This window comes from Choloepus didactylus, chromosome 12, assembly GCF_015220235.1.
Source record: "Choloepus didactylus isolate mChoDid1 chromosome 12, mChoDid1.pri, whole genome shotgun sequence".
NCBI lineage: Eukaryota > Metazoa > Chordata > Mammalia > Pilosa > Megalonychidae > Choloepus > Choloepus didactylus.
Window position 1 is genome coordinate 93,080,036 of NC_051318.1, and position 14,994 is coordinate 93,095,029.

At 42.0% G+C, this 14,994-nt stretch overlaps 1 protein-coding gene and 1 pseudogene across 3 annotated transcripts in view; both read left to right on the forward strand.

The window, feature by feature from the left end:
* Positions 1 to 141: 141 nt before the first annotated feature.
* Positions 142 to 801, forward strand: LOC119507108 (annotated as a pseudogene).
* Positions 802 to 11,824: 11,023 nt separating this feature from the next.
* The window catches only part of RUBCNL (rubicon like autophagy enhancer), a 93,096-nt gene continuing 89,926 nt past the window's right edge, over positions 11,825 to 14,994 (forward strand). Inside the window, exons 1-2 of one of the 3 annotated variants that reach the window (XM_037800196.1) lie at positions 11,825 to 11,841; positions 13,455 to 13,567. The gene's annotated coding sequence lies outside the window, so the exon portion shown is untranslated. Of the gene's footprint in view, positions 11,842 to 13,454; positions 13,568 to 14,091; positions 14,162 to 14,994 lie in introns of those variants that run through there. The other 2 variants (XM_037800199.1, XM_037800197.1) reach the window with 2 other exon arrangements.

A 14,994-nucleotide genomic window follows, 5' to 3' on the forward strand; every position in this document is an offset into this window, starting at 1 on the left:
AAATTATGGGGATGAAAGGCGCAATAGTAGAGATTAAAAATACACTAGAGCCCCTTGGCTGGCCCCACCCAGAAGGCTGCCCAGGACCTGCTGGGTGCAGTGAACGGAAAGCTGGAAAGGGCAAGCCAAATTCAGTTCACCATGGAGCTGTCTGGGAAATCCCAGGAGAAGCCACCCAAAGAGCTGGCCAATGAATGCTCACTGAAGATAAAAAAGGAAATGAGAGTAGTTGGCAGGCAAATAAGAGCTATCCAAAGGGAAGAATAAACAGTGAAACAATCTGTGAAAGATGCTGCTAAGACAAGCCAGAGGACGTCTGCGTTGTCCTGGTCAAGGAGATGATCAAGTTGAGGAAGGCCATGAGCAACATCTATGCCTCCAAAGCACACATGAATTCTGTGCTCATGGGGATGAAAAACCAGCTTGCAGTTCTGCAAGTGGCTGGCTCCCTGCTGAAGAGCACAGAAGTTATGAAAGCCATTCCAAGTCTTATGAAGAACCCAGAAATCCAGACCACCATGTGGGAGCTGTCCAAAGAGACGAAGAAGGCTGGGATCATAGAAGAGATGTTGGAGGGCCCTTTTGAACAATCAGGAGGAAATGGGAGAAGAAGCAGAAATGGAAATTGACAAGATTCAGTTTAATATTACAGCAGGGACTTTGGTAAAACCACCCAACAAGGTGACCAATGCCCTTCCAAGGCCAGAACCCCCAGGAGTGGTGGCTACCTCCGAAGACAAGGAGGAGGTGGAGAGGGTCCTTGTGGCCATGCAGTCATGTCTGGCCACATTCTGCAGCTAAGGGCTGCCTGGTATGTCCTCAGCTCTGCTCCTGGCTCACCTGCTGGGTGCACACACAATCCTCTGAAGCCACTGCCATTTTCTGTGTTTCTTCTTGCACTCTGCCATGAGGCATTGCATTTGGGGAAGCTTCTCTGCTAACATCTCTCCACTCTCTGCAGAGGTTTGGGAGCTGTCATAGATCTCAAAGGGAGTGTTACTGTAAGAGGTGGTATAATTAAATGCATCATTTTCAGGGGTATAAACAGGTATCTTATGGGGGGGTGGGCAAAGAATTCTGTCTTCTCACAAAGTATTTCTGAGAACAGAGTTTATTGCCTAAATGTTGAAGATTCTCAATATTATTTTTGTCTGTAAAACAATATATAAAATGATTTTAATAAATTTCTGCTTTACCACTTAGAGAAAAATACACTAGAGGTTTACAATAGGAGATTTGATCTGGCAAAAGAAAGAATCAGCAAACTAGAAGACAGGGCAATCAAAATCTTACAGTCAAAATAAAAGACAGAGAAAAGAATAGAAAAATGTCTCAGGGATTTGAGAGACAGCATGAAGCACACAAACATATGCATCATGGGTCTCCCAGAAGAAGAGAAGGGAAAAGGGGCAGAAAGAATATTTGAGGAAATACTGTCCAAAAATTTATAAGAGTTGTTATAAAAGACATAAATATACATTCTCAAGAAGTGCAACATAATCCCAATGGTATATATCCTAATAGACCTACTCTGAGACACACACTAATCAGAATGTCAAATGCCAAAGATAAAAAGAGAATTCTGAAAACAGCAGGAGAAAAGTGATTTGTCACATACAAAGGATCCTCAATAAGACTTAATGCCAATGTCTCATCAGAAACCATGGAGGTGAAAAGAAAGTAGTAACATATATTTAAGGTACCGAAAGAGAAAAACTGCCAGTGAAAATTCTTTATCTGTCAAAACTATCCTTCAAAAATGAGGGAGAGTTTAAAATATTCACAGATAAACAGAAACTAAGAGAGTTTGTCAATAAAAGTCTTGCCATACAAGAATTACAAAAGGGAGTTCTGCAGGTTGAGAGGAAAAGACAGTAGTAGTGTGAAGAAATGAAGACTCAGAGAATAGGTATCCTATTGAAGCTAAGTGGGTTATCTTTTCAAATTAGTAGGCTATAGATGTAGATTGTGTAATACAAACCCCAGGGTAGCCACAAAGAAAGTATTTTAAAAATATAAAGAAACAGAAACGGGAAAGAGAACAGTCAGATACATCACAAAAGACCAACTATACAGAAAAGGAAGTTGCAAAAAAGGAAAAGTGACAAAATGATGTGACATATAAAAATCAAAGGAAAATGTGGTTGAAGAAAGTACTACATTTACAGTAATAATACTGAATGTCAAAGGATTGAACTCCATAATCAAAATCACAGAGTGGAAGAATGGATTTTAAAATATAATCCAACTACACGTTGTTTAGAAGAGACCAACCATACACCCAAAATACAAATGGGTTGAAAGTGAATGGCTGGAAAAAGATTTTCCATGCAAATGGTAACCAAAAAGGAGCTGGGGTTCCTATACTAATATAAGACAGAAAATAGGCTTTAAGTCAAAAACTGTTACAAGAGACAAAGAAGAGCACTATAAATTAATAAAAAAGTCAAGTCAATCCATCAAGAAGAAATAACCATGATAAGTATTTCTGAACCTAACCAAAATATATGAGGCAAACACTGGCAAAATTGAAGGGATACATAGATGTCTCTATAATAATAGTTGGAGACTTCAGTACACCGCTCTCATCATAGATAGAACATCTAGACAGAAGACCAATCCGGAAAAAGAGAACTTGAGTAATACGATAAATGAACTAGACCTAACAGACTTACACAGAGCATTTCACCCCAAAACAACAGGGTATACATTCTTCTGAAGGGCATGTGAATTCTTTTCCAGGATGTGTCACAAAACAAGTCTCAATAAATTTAAAAGACTGAAATTATACGAAGTGTTTTCTCTGACCACAACTGAATGAAGCTAGAAATCAACAATAGGTGGAGAAAGGGAAAATCCACAAATATACAGAAGTTAAATAACAAACTCTTAAACAATCAGTGGGTCAAGGAAAAAATTTCAAGGAAAATCATATATAAATATCATATGAATATATTCAGACTGATGAAAATGAGAACACAACATATCAAAACATATGGCATGCAGTGAAGACAGTCTGAGAGGGAAATTTAGAGCCCAAAACACTTATATTAAAAAAGAAGACAGAGCTCAAATCAAAGACCTAACTGCACACCTGGAAGAACTAGAAAAAAACAGCAAAATAATTCCAAAGCAAGCATAAATAAATAAATAAATAACAAAGATTAGAGCAGAAATCAATGAAATTGAGAATAAAAAAAAAACAAGAGATTAACAAAAACAAAAGTTGGTTCTTTGAAAAGATCAATAAAATTGACAAACCCTTAGTTAGAAAAAATTGACAAACCCTTAGCTAGACTGACAAAAAAAAAAAAAAAAAAAGAAGACGCAAATAAATAAAATCAGAAATATGAGGGAGAACATTACTACTGACCCCACAGAAATAAAAAAGTATCATAAGAGGATACTGTGAACAACTGTATGCCAAAAAATTAGACAACTTAGATGAAATGGACACATTCCTAGAAAAACACAAACAACCTACACTGACTCTAGAAGATAAAGAAGACATCAACAGACCAATAACGAGTAAAGATATTGAATCAGTCTTCAAAAACCTACCCCAAAAAGAAAGGCCCAGGACCAGATGGCTTCACAGGTGAATTCTCCCAATCATTCCAAGAAGACTAATACCAATACTGTTCAAATTCTTCCAGTAAATTGAAAAGGAGAGAACACTACCTAACTCATTCCATATGGCCAACATCACCTTAATACCAAAGCTAGATAAAGATACTACAAGAAAGGAAAATTATGGGTCAATTTCTCTTATGAATATAGATGCAAAAATCCTTAACAAAATACTTGCAAATTGAATCCAGCAGCCCATTAAAAGAACTAAGAGCCATGATCAATTGGGTTTTATCCAAGGTATACAAGAGTGGCTCAAAATAAGAAAATCAATAAATGTAACATACCATCCTAACTAAATGAAGGGGAAAAAAAACACATGATCATCTTATTGACACAGAAGAGGTTTTTGACAAAACACAGCACTTGATAAAAAACACTTAGAAAAATAGGCATAAAAGGAAACTTCCTCAACATGATAAAGGACATGTATGGGAAACCCACAGCTAACAACATACTCAATGGTGAAAGACTGAAAGCTTTCCCTCTAAGATCTGTAACAAGACAAGGAGGCCCACTGTCCCCACTGCTAATCAACATTGTGCTGGAATTTCCAACCAAAGCAGTTAGGTAAGAAAAAGAAATAAAAGGCATCCAAATGGAAAAGAAGAAGTAAAACTTTCACTATTTGCAGATGACATGATACTATATATAGAAAGTCTTGAAAATCTACAACAAAGCTACTGGAGCTAATAAATGAATTCAGCAAAGTGGCAGAGTACAAGATCAACATGCAAAAATCGGTAGAGTTTCCCTGCAACTAGTAATGAGCACCCTGAAGAGGAAATCAAGAAAAACTCCATTTGCAATTCCATTAAATAATGTTAAGATGCCAATTCTACTGGAAACGATTTACAGATTCAATGCAATACCAATCAAAATTCCAACAGCCTACTTTGCAGAAATGGAAAAACCAATTATCAAATTTATTTGGCAGGGTAAGGGGCCCTGAATAGCCAAAAACATCTTGAAAGAGTAGAATGAAGTTGGAGGACTCACACTTTTTGACTTTAAAACATATTACAATGCCACAGTGCACAGAACCGCACAGTACTCGCACAAGGATAGATATACAGTAGTGACAAAGGGAATTGAACTGAGAGTTCAGAGATAGACCCTTACATTTATGGCCCAATGATTTTTCTCTTTTTTATGATTTTGTTTTGTTTTGGTTTAATGCAATTTTCTTGAGATACAATCACATAACATACAATCATTCAAAGAGTACAATCAGTTGTTCACAGTATCGTCATATAGTTGTGCTTTCATCACCACAGTCAAACTTGGAACATTTTCATTACTCCAAAAAATAAAATGAAAATTGAAATAAAAAAGACTATCTAAAACATCCCATTCCCCTCTTCTCCCCATTATTCATTTACTTTTTTTAATGCAGTTTAATTGAGAGATATTCACACACCCTACAGTCATCCACAGTGTACAAGTATTCACAGCACCATGATGCAGTTGTGCATTCATCACCAGAATCAATTTTTGAACATTTTCCTTACTCCAAAATAAAAATAAAAGCATAAAAGGACACCTAAATCTTTCCATCCCTTCTGTCTCACTCTATTCTTCATGTAATTTTTATCCCTACTTTTCCAGTCATCTGTCCATATACTGGATAAAGGGAGTGCAAGCCACAAATTTTCACAGTCACACAGACACACTATGCAATCTACGTAGTTATACAATCATCTTCAGGAATCAAGGTCACTGGGTTGCAGTTTGAAAGCTTCAGGTATTTCCCTCTAGCCATTCCAACACACTAAAGACTAAAGATATCTATATAGCGCATAAGAATACCCTCCAGAGTGACCTCTCAACTCCATTTGAAATCTCTCAGCCACTGGAACCCTACTTTGCTTCATCTCTCTTCCCTCTTTTGGTCAAGAAGATCCTCTCAATCCCACAGTGCTGTATGGCCCATTGATTTTTGACAAGACTGCCAAGTCCACTCAATTGGGAAGCAATAATCTCTTCCACAAATGGTGCTGGGAGAATTGGATACACATATGGCAAATGAATGAAACAGGACACCTATCTGACATCATATATGAAAATTAACTCAAAATGGATCAATGACCTAAATAGAAGAACCAGGACTATAAAATGCCTAGAAGAAAATGCAGGGACACATCTTCAGAATCTTGTATTAGGCAGTGGTTTCTCAGACTTTAAATCCAAAGCACAATGAAAGAAAAAACAGATAAATGGGACCTCCTCAAAATTAATAACTTTTGTGTCTCAAAGGACTTTGTCATGAAAGTGAAAGGACAACCTACTCAATGGGAGAAAACATTTGGAAACCACGTTTCTGATAAGGTTTAATATCCAGAATATATAAAAAATCTTATAATTCAACAATAAAAACAAACCAATTTAAAAAATGGGCAATAGACTTGAACAGACATTTCTCCCAGAAGCTATACATACAAATGGCTAAAAAGCACATGAAAAGATGCTCAACATCACTACATATTGGGGAAATGGTAATCAAAACCACAATGTGATAGCATTCACCCTATTAGAATGGTGACTATTAAAAAATACAGAAAATTACAAGTGTTGGAGAGGATGTGGAGAAATAGGAACACTCATTCATTGCTGGTGGGAATGTAAAATGGTTCAGCTGCTGTGGAAGACAGACTGGCTGTTCCTCAGGAAGCAAAGTATAGATTTACCATATGACCTGGCAAACGGATATTTACACACCAATGTTCATAGTGGCATTATTCACAATTGCCAAAAGATGGAAGCAACCCATGTGTAACATCAACCAAAGAACGGATAAACAAAATGTGGTATATACATACAATGCAATATTATTCAGCTGAAAAAGGAATGAAGACCTAATGCATATGACACAATGGATGAACTTTGAGGACATTATGCTGAGTGAAGTAAGCCAGACCCAATAGGACAAATATTGTATGACTGCACTGATAAGAAGTAATTATAATAAGTAAACTCACGGAGTTAGAGTCTAGAATATAGGTTACCAGGGGATATACAGGGGTTAGAGAATGAGGAGTTGATGCTTAATTTGTACAGAATTTTTATTGTAAAGGTTTGGAAATGGATAGCGGTGATGGTAGCATGTTACTGTAAATGTAATCGACAGCACTGAACTATATATGTGAATGTGGTTAAAAGGGGAAACTGGATTTTTGTACTACTAGAGCCAAAATTGAAAGATAAAACATAGGACTGTAAAACACAGTGAACCCTATTACCAATGATGGGCTATAGTTAATAGCACAAGTATAAAAATGTCCTTTCATGAATTATAATAAATGCATGATACTAATGCAAGGTATTAATAACAGAGTGGTATAAGGGAAAAATACACCTAATGTAAACTATGGATGCTAGTTAATAGTATCACTTTAATAATCTTTCATCAAGTGCACCAAAGGTAGTTACTATTAAAAAAAGTACAATTATCAAAAAGTGCTGTCATCAATTATAGCAGATGTTCCACACCAACGCAAAAATGGTGGTGGTGTATGGGAATGCTCTATCTTAGGCCTGACTGTAAACCCACAACTTCTCTAATTTAAAAAAATATCAAAAGACAGAGAGAGAAAGAGAAAGAGAGAGGGGCGTGGGGTGGGGAGAAAAAGAGAAATGCACTTCTAGTTAGGGCAATGAACAGAAAAAAAAAGTCTCCCTACCCACACAGACCCAGTGAGTATGGCTGGGTTGGCATGTCAGCTCTGCACAAAACCCAACACAGGAAGCTCATGTCTTTCCAGGGGAGTTCTTGAGCCAACAACTTTCAGCTGATGACATTTTTAAGGGCCTTTTTTTTTTTCATTTATACCTGGTCTTCTCTGTGACAGAAATTCCAACAGCAGAAAATGACAACAGAACTGTCGGGAGTCCTTCTCAGTTAACCAAATGTTGTAATGATTCATCGATACGCTTTACTGTTCTTTCATTCTTCAGAGAGGCCTAGTGTTTTGTGTTGTACTCCATATGGGTGTCAGATATGTTGATAAGACTGTCACAAGCTCTTTCACCAGCCAGCTTAAAGAGCTCTGCATGCCCCTGAATAGAAACAAAGCTTCCTCTTCTATGAGGGAACTTATAAAGTTATGTTAGGACAAGGCATTGATTTTTAACTTGAATCCACACCTTCACTGTAAGTAGACAACCAAGCTGGTATCATCAAAAACTTCTCTCCTGAAGTCCATTAAATTCAGCAACCAATTTCTTAATTAGATAGTTTATTCCCAACTAGTTAAAGATAATCCTTAAAGTTTTTAACTATCAAATTATACCAGTCACTGGCTCACAGTGAAATAAAAATACCATTTATTTCAAAGATATTTTTCAGAGCCTGTTCTGTTGGAAGCACTTTTATGATTAGAGAACAAAAAAAGTGAGATAATCCTGGAGGAGGCCAGGAAACCACTTGGCAGGGTTCTCCACTTTGCAGCTCCAGAAACTGCCCTTTCATCAGCATAACCAAAATCACTCAGTGTCTTGGAGTCTGATATGATCCAATCAAACTCATCAGAGATTAACACATAAGCAAGAAGGTCAATTTGTTAGTACTTACTATGAAAAAAAGTAAAGTTAGAGGAATGGGGGTGGGTGGAAAAGCCCATGCTGGCTGGTCAATGCTTTCCATCCCTATAGGCAAATTGACCCAGAAAATCAATGAACATGAAATCAGAGCCTCAAATCAAGTGGAATGACTTTAATGGTTGGAGTCATCACTCCATGAGAGAGGATCCATGGTTTGTTCCATCTTCATTAGAGGGATTTAACTTCTCAGACTGGAGACCAGTATTCATTGGTTAAGATCAAGCCCATTTTTCTACTGGTGCGATAGCATTTTTGAACCTGATGTAGGAGGATAACTTATTGAGAAGTTCATTAGCATTTGTTGTTGCTGATGACAATTTATTGAGAAATTCATTTGTTTTGTTCTTCTTGCTATTATAAAAAAATCAGAATGAATGGGACCATTTTTCCTTCACCTCCCTGAAGAGGGCCTGCAGAGATTTGGGTCCAGAGACCTGGATTTCTATTGCCCCAGGGCAGAGTTAAAGAGATTTTTGTTTGCTTGTTTGTTTTAAAGAGCTTATTTGTGGCTCTGTGGTTTGGAAAGCAGCTGGGCACAAGCTGCCCAGATGGGAGGTAGTTTCTTTAAGTTGGAGCTAAGGGAAAGGGACTTATTATTGTTTGTTTGTTGATTGATTCATTGATTGATTGATTGGTGGAAGGGACATAGTAGGTCTGAGACAGACTCTCTGAAGGGGTAGCATTTGGATGTTGGGTGACTGAACCTGTAAGAGCCTCGTAAAGGATCCATGAACCCACACTTAGCAGAGAGAGATAGAATCGCCCAGTGTATTAGTCGTCTATGGCTGCTGTAACAAAGTACCATAAACTGGGTATCTTAAAACAACAGACATTCATTCTCTTACAGTTCTGGAAGCTACAGGCTTCCAAAGCCAAGGCGTTTCAGCAGGCCTTGATCCCTCTGAAGGCTCTGGGGAAGAACCCTTTCTTGCCTTTTCCAGCTTCTGGTGGCCTCAGCTACTTGGCTTACGACTATATCACTCCAATCCCTACCTCCATCTTCATGTGACCATCTTCCCTCCATGTCTGTCCCTGTCATTCCTCCTCTTAACACCAGTCATATTGGATTAAGGAACACCCTACTCCAGCATGACTTCATCTCAGCTTAACTAATTAGATCTGCAATGACCCTATTTCCAAATAAGGTCACAACAAAATGCAAATGAGCTTCTCAATAAGTTATTGACATAATTCAACCCACAAGACCCATCTTAACACAAACTTAAAACTGAAGGTCTCAGCAGTGACCATGATGGAATAAACACCAGAAATCTTTCCCTGGATGATACATACCCATCCGGGTTCTTGAGAAACTCTAGGGAGGGATGGGGCTTTGCAACAGGACAGATTCCATTTCTTACCTCTTTGCAGGTGAGACACCAAATCAATTCAATATGATTTAGAACAATCTTAGAAAAACAAGGTGATGTGACTTTTTTTTTGTACCAGAGTAAAATTCATACCAGCCATATGTGTTTTCAGCATTTCCTTATTAAACAGTTTACATATAAATGACACAGAGAATTGTCTAAACTCTGCTAGAAGGTGGCTGGACACTATATTAAAAAATTTTATTGTGATAACTTATATACAATGTAACATTTCCCATTGTAACCATTTTCAAGCACACAATTCAGTGGTAATATGCTACCATTACCACTACCCAATACTAAAACTTTTCCATCACCCCCAAAACAGAAACTCTGTACCCATTACGCATTAACTTCCCATTCCCCACCCCCACCCCTTCCCCTGGTAACTTATAATGTTACTTTCTATCTCTGTGAATTTGCATATTCTGGTTATTACATGTAAGTGACATCATACAATATTTATCCTTTGGTGTCTGTCTTATTTTGTTCAACACGATGTCTTCAGGGCTCATCCATGTTGTAGCATGTGGATACAGACTTGAATGGACTAAGGTAGAGAGAGAAAAGCTGGGATAGTATGAAGGTCACTGGAAAAATCTTCTAAGAAAGACTCCTTGAGGATTCATTCAGCCAGGTACTATGTGTTGGAGATTCTGGACCAAAAATTTTCTATAAGGAAAAACTGACCTCCTCTCCTTCCTCCTTTGAACACATTTTACTGAGCATCAGTGGTATATGAAATGCTAGAGATGTGAAGAATGCAACATGTGCTCCCTTCTCTAAACGGCTTGAGGCACAATGATGGAAAATGTGGAGAATGTTCCAGAGCAAATGGTAAGGCAATTAGGAGGGAGAAAAGAGACTGAAATTTAGTTGAGACCACATTAAAGAATGCTTTAAATTCTAGAGCAAGACGACTGACCTTTGGACATATTAACTTTTCAAGCACGAGATGATTTTAGCTTCATTCCTTCCTCTTTTACAGAATGGCATGCAAATGACAGCCCACAAGCCATATGAGCAGTGAAAAACATTTGTTAAACACCTAAAACATGCAACACACAGGGCTAGGACCAAGGGCGAAGGAGGGCTGTGGGAGAAGGAAGTGAGAAATGAGCGATCCTCCTGGGGCCAGAGTCGAGTAGTTCAGAAAGAACATAAACCATTTAATATTTTTGGTTCTAAGGACAGATTACTGCTTATCACTGCACTCATGGGGGACCCCATATTTTTCATCATAAAAATAGACCACAGAACAGGTCCAGCTAAGGACATCTTCAAGGAGGAAAATGGAAACACTGTAATTAAGAGTGAGGGAGAAGTAAGAAGGGTTACTTCTTGTTACCTGTCAGACAAAGGGCACACATCCCTTATCATCTGTCTCCTTGGGAACAGGCAGACCCTGGGGTGAGGGTTTGCCTGAGGCTGCTGGGTTGCAGTGTCTGGGATTCTAAGCAGGCAAACAGCACTTTCACCTAGACCCACAGTCCTTTTGTTTTGTTTTCCTCCATCTCTGAAAGGTAAAGAGACTTTTTCAGTGCAGAGCAACTCTGGATATCACCCCTAGGAACCCCAAGCCACCTACCACCAGCAGAAGCAAATATACAAAGGCAGGACGAGGCTTCCTTCCGAAAGGGATGGGGGTGGGGAGTGCCCCAAAGCTCATCTCTGGCATTCCTAAAGGGAAGCAAGATAGGGCAAGATTTCTTAAAATGCGAGAGAGGAGGAAACTTAGCATATTACTTTCACTTGGGCTTTTACTCCAAAGATGTATTGCATCGTGATAATGGATTTTTAAGACAGGCAGGCAGGAGGGAAAAAGAATGGAGACAAATCAAAGACAGCTACCCCCGACCCTGCCCCCCAGTTCTTTCTCACCCTGCCTGACGCATGTTTTGGCTTCCTTCTCCAGCAGGATTTTCCCTGCTTCTTCCTTGGATTTCTCTGTGGTGACCATGCCTTTGGGCTCCTTGCGGTAACTTATTATGCAGTCCATTGCATCTTGTTTCCTTCCTGTTTTGTACAGAGACCGATTTCCCCTTTGCTGACTCCATCAGCCAAGTTTGAAAACAGGGTTGCAGCTCTGCTCAAGTCACACACACACACTGCTTCCAGTGAAATCTGATTCCACATTTGGTGGGCAGCCAGCTTTTAGTCTGCTATGGAGACTGTCCTGGTTGTAACAATGGAGGACTGTGGGGACAGACGGGTGCTGGGCATGAACCTAGTATCTAAAGTGGTGAGTTGCTCCTTACACTGTTTCTGCCCTTGAGCTGTGGGTCTAGGGTTCACTGTGACCCCATGAAAAAAACCAACCCAAACCAGCTTCTGCTTTTTCCTGCCTACTGCTTGGTTTGTAATCCTCAGCAACTTTCTCAGAATAGACCAGTGACTTGGGCAGCCTTGGAAAAAGCCTACCCCTCAGTATTTAGCAACTGGGGAATCCTCCTCCCAGATCCCAGAGGGGACTGAACAGATTTTCAGTGAGTATTGCTGATTGGAAGATATGTCTTTGAACTTTCTTAGCTCTAGAGATGGTCTCCTGGAATCTGGACACCTTTATCCGTGACCACCTGTTGAATGTGTTGAATTTAGTAGGGCCTCCCATGCAACAGGTTACAGCCTTCTGGCCCTTTCGGTAAAGGTGATTTCAAATGTGGCTTCGGAGGACACTGACCACGTGCCACCACCTTGACCCTAAATCTCGTCTTCCAACAAGTATGCCTTGCTTATCTTTCTTCCCTTGTGCTAAGTAGTCTGCTACCCACTACAGTACTTGGTGACTTGAAGACTCCTCCCTGAGTTCTTTTTGCACGTCTTCTCCTGTGGTTTTAAGATTCTTTCTCTCTGCTTCCTCCTGACTGCTCTTCCCTTTAAAATATGTCCCAAAGAGGGCTCTTGCTTGCTCTATTTCATTACTCTGTTGTGTCTGGCTGGTGGCATGGTGGAAAGTGGACACGGGGCTTGATGTTGGCTACACCTGCCTTCAAAGCCTGCCTATACTACTTGCTAGCTGTGTGACCTTGGGCCAGTTACTCACTAAGGGTCCTCGTCTGTGAAATGGGTACAACGATTTGTTGTCTTGGGTATATGATGGCATTACTTTAAGGTAAATTAGGAAAAGCACTGGCACACAGTGATACTCAGCAACCGCTAACACACACCGGCACCCTTTCCTTTCTAACTTGGTTGAAGGTAAGTCCCTCTCAGTGTGATCTGAAACCCTGGTGCAGAACCCCAAAAGTGAAGCGTTCTTTCAGTTCTAAGCAGGTTGGGATAGCGTTAGGTACAGTCAGATTGCCCTCAACAGAAGTCGGTGATTGGTAGCTGGTTCACCTGACGTGGTGATGTTTGTTCCCAATTTCTCCATCTGAAAGTGCAACTAGAAGAAGGCAGCAACTGGTGGTGGTGGTGGGGACCACTCCTTAATCACTCCCTGCCGGGATGTGTCAGGGAGGAGGATATTTCAGCCAGACACCTGGCAAGTAAAGAGCAAAACACCCCTGAGGTTGTTCCATCACCTGGAAACAAACAAAAAGACAAAGCCACGAAGGGGGTTCGGTTTCAACCAGCAGAAGGAACTCTTTTAAGAAAGCCAGGACCGGTTCACCTGCGTATTGTTCCCGGTGCTGGGAGCTCTGAGACTCTTTTCCCAAGAGAAGTCAAGGGCACGGCCAGAGCGCTCTGCAGCTCCACGTGCGCTCAGCCCCCGGGCTGAGGTTTCTGTTTTGTGAAAACTTCCTGTAGTGGTTGGTAGCTTCTTCCCAGCACCCACCCAGAGCTCGGTCCCACCCAGGCACACCTGGGGTGAGATTACAAACTCTCGTTGCCAGAAAACAAGGTTACGATTAGGTTGGACGCCACGACGAGTGCTGACAATCGTCGGACTGGGTCGGGATCCCCCTGGAGCAGCCAGCTGAATTCGGGGAAAAAAAAAAAAAAAAAGACCGCGGCTCACGCTCCGGGTAAGTTGCGGGTCCTTGCCGGGCCCCCTGATTTCAGTGCAGACTTAACGAATCCAAATCACTCCCAGGATCCTTCTTCATTTCAGGCGATCGTGCTGAATGCTAAATACCGCTGCTTGGGGGTTGGGGGTTGCTGGGGATTCTTTTCTGCTTGGTCTATATTTCAGTCCTTATTTCGACCCCTGGAAGCGCGGCTGGCTCTGGCAGGGCGTGACTTCGAGAGGGAGGACAAGAAGAGGGGCGCACAGCTGCTCCTCACTGTCCCCATGGCCGTGGGGGGGGTGGGTGCTGGGGGGAGTAGAGGACGCGGCAGCGAAGGGGTGGGAGCGCAGAAGTCCCTGTGCCTTCCAGCCCGGGTCTTCCGCGTGTCCCTGGGCCAGGAGCCGCGGCGCTTCGCTTCCCCCGTGCTCTTCCCCGCGCCACGGTGGCTCCCGCTAGGGGGTGGGGGGTAGGAGGGGGACGTGGCGGCGTCGGGGCGCCGCGTCCCCCACCCTGCTCCTTCTCCCTCCCTCTGCGTAGCGAGGAGACAGCTGAAAGCTACCTGGCGTCACGCGGACGCGCTGCGCTCACCTGGCGCAGCTTTCCACCGCCGAGGTGAAGCGGTGAGGGGCGAGGGGTGGGGAGGGCGGGAGGAGGCGGAGGGGAGGCTGGGGGTGGGGGGCACCAGATTGGCCGGCGCCTGTCCGGGACCCCGGGGTAGGACAGCGCAGTGGCCGGGGCCCTTTGGGGGAGTGTAGGAGGGGGCTCCTCGGCAGGGGTGGCGAGTTTTACCGAGTTGAGTTTGCGAGGCGCGGACGACCCTGTGCTGGGCTTGGGCGCGAAGGACTTGGGTGCAGGGCGACACCCAGTGAGCAGAAAGTCTGCCCCCTGCGCTGGGTAATGGGCTTGGTGGCTTTTCTTGGTCCCTCCAACGCGGGCTCACAGACTGCAAAGCCCCGCGTCCGACCCCTTCTTCAACATATGCAAACACATGCGTATCTGGTGGAGGTGGGGGCAGGGGAGTAAAACCATACACGCACGCGCGGTGTGTCTGCTGAGATTGCAGCGTGCACCTGCCGAGATTGCAGCGTGGAGAGCAGAATTGCTACATTCCACCTGCACCCCTGCCAGACAGACTGCCGGCGGGCGCCGTGGAGGTTGCTACAGACCCCCAGTAAAATTGGTGGTGTCAGCTGGGAGAATGCAGAGCACCTTTAGAAGAGGGGTTATTTAGCCTTAGATGGCGATTAAGACTCAAATGAAAGGGCATGTTCCAGAGCTGCCCTTACTGTGTAATTACAATAGAAGCTGGAAGGATCTTTGAATTAAAGATGTGGTGACAAGGCACAAAGGCTGAGATGTTGGTAAACTTGGGTGTTCTAGAATCTGTCCAGGAGCTACATACCTGTGAAACTGAGGCAAGTCAAGAAACCTCATAGAGATGGGAA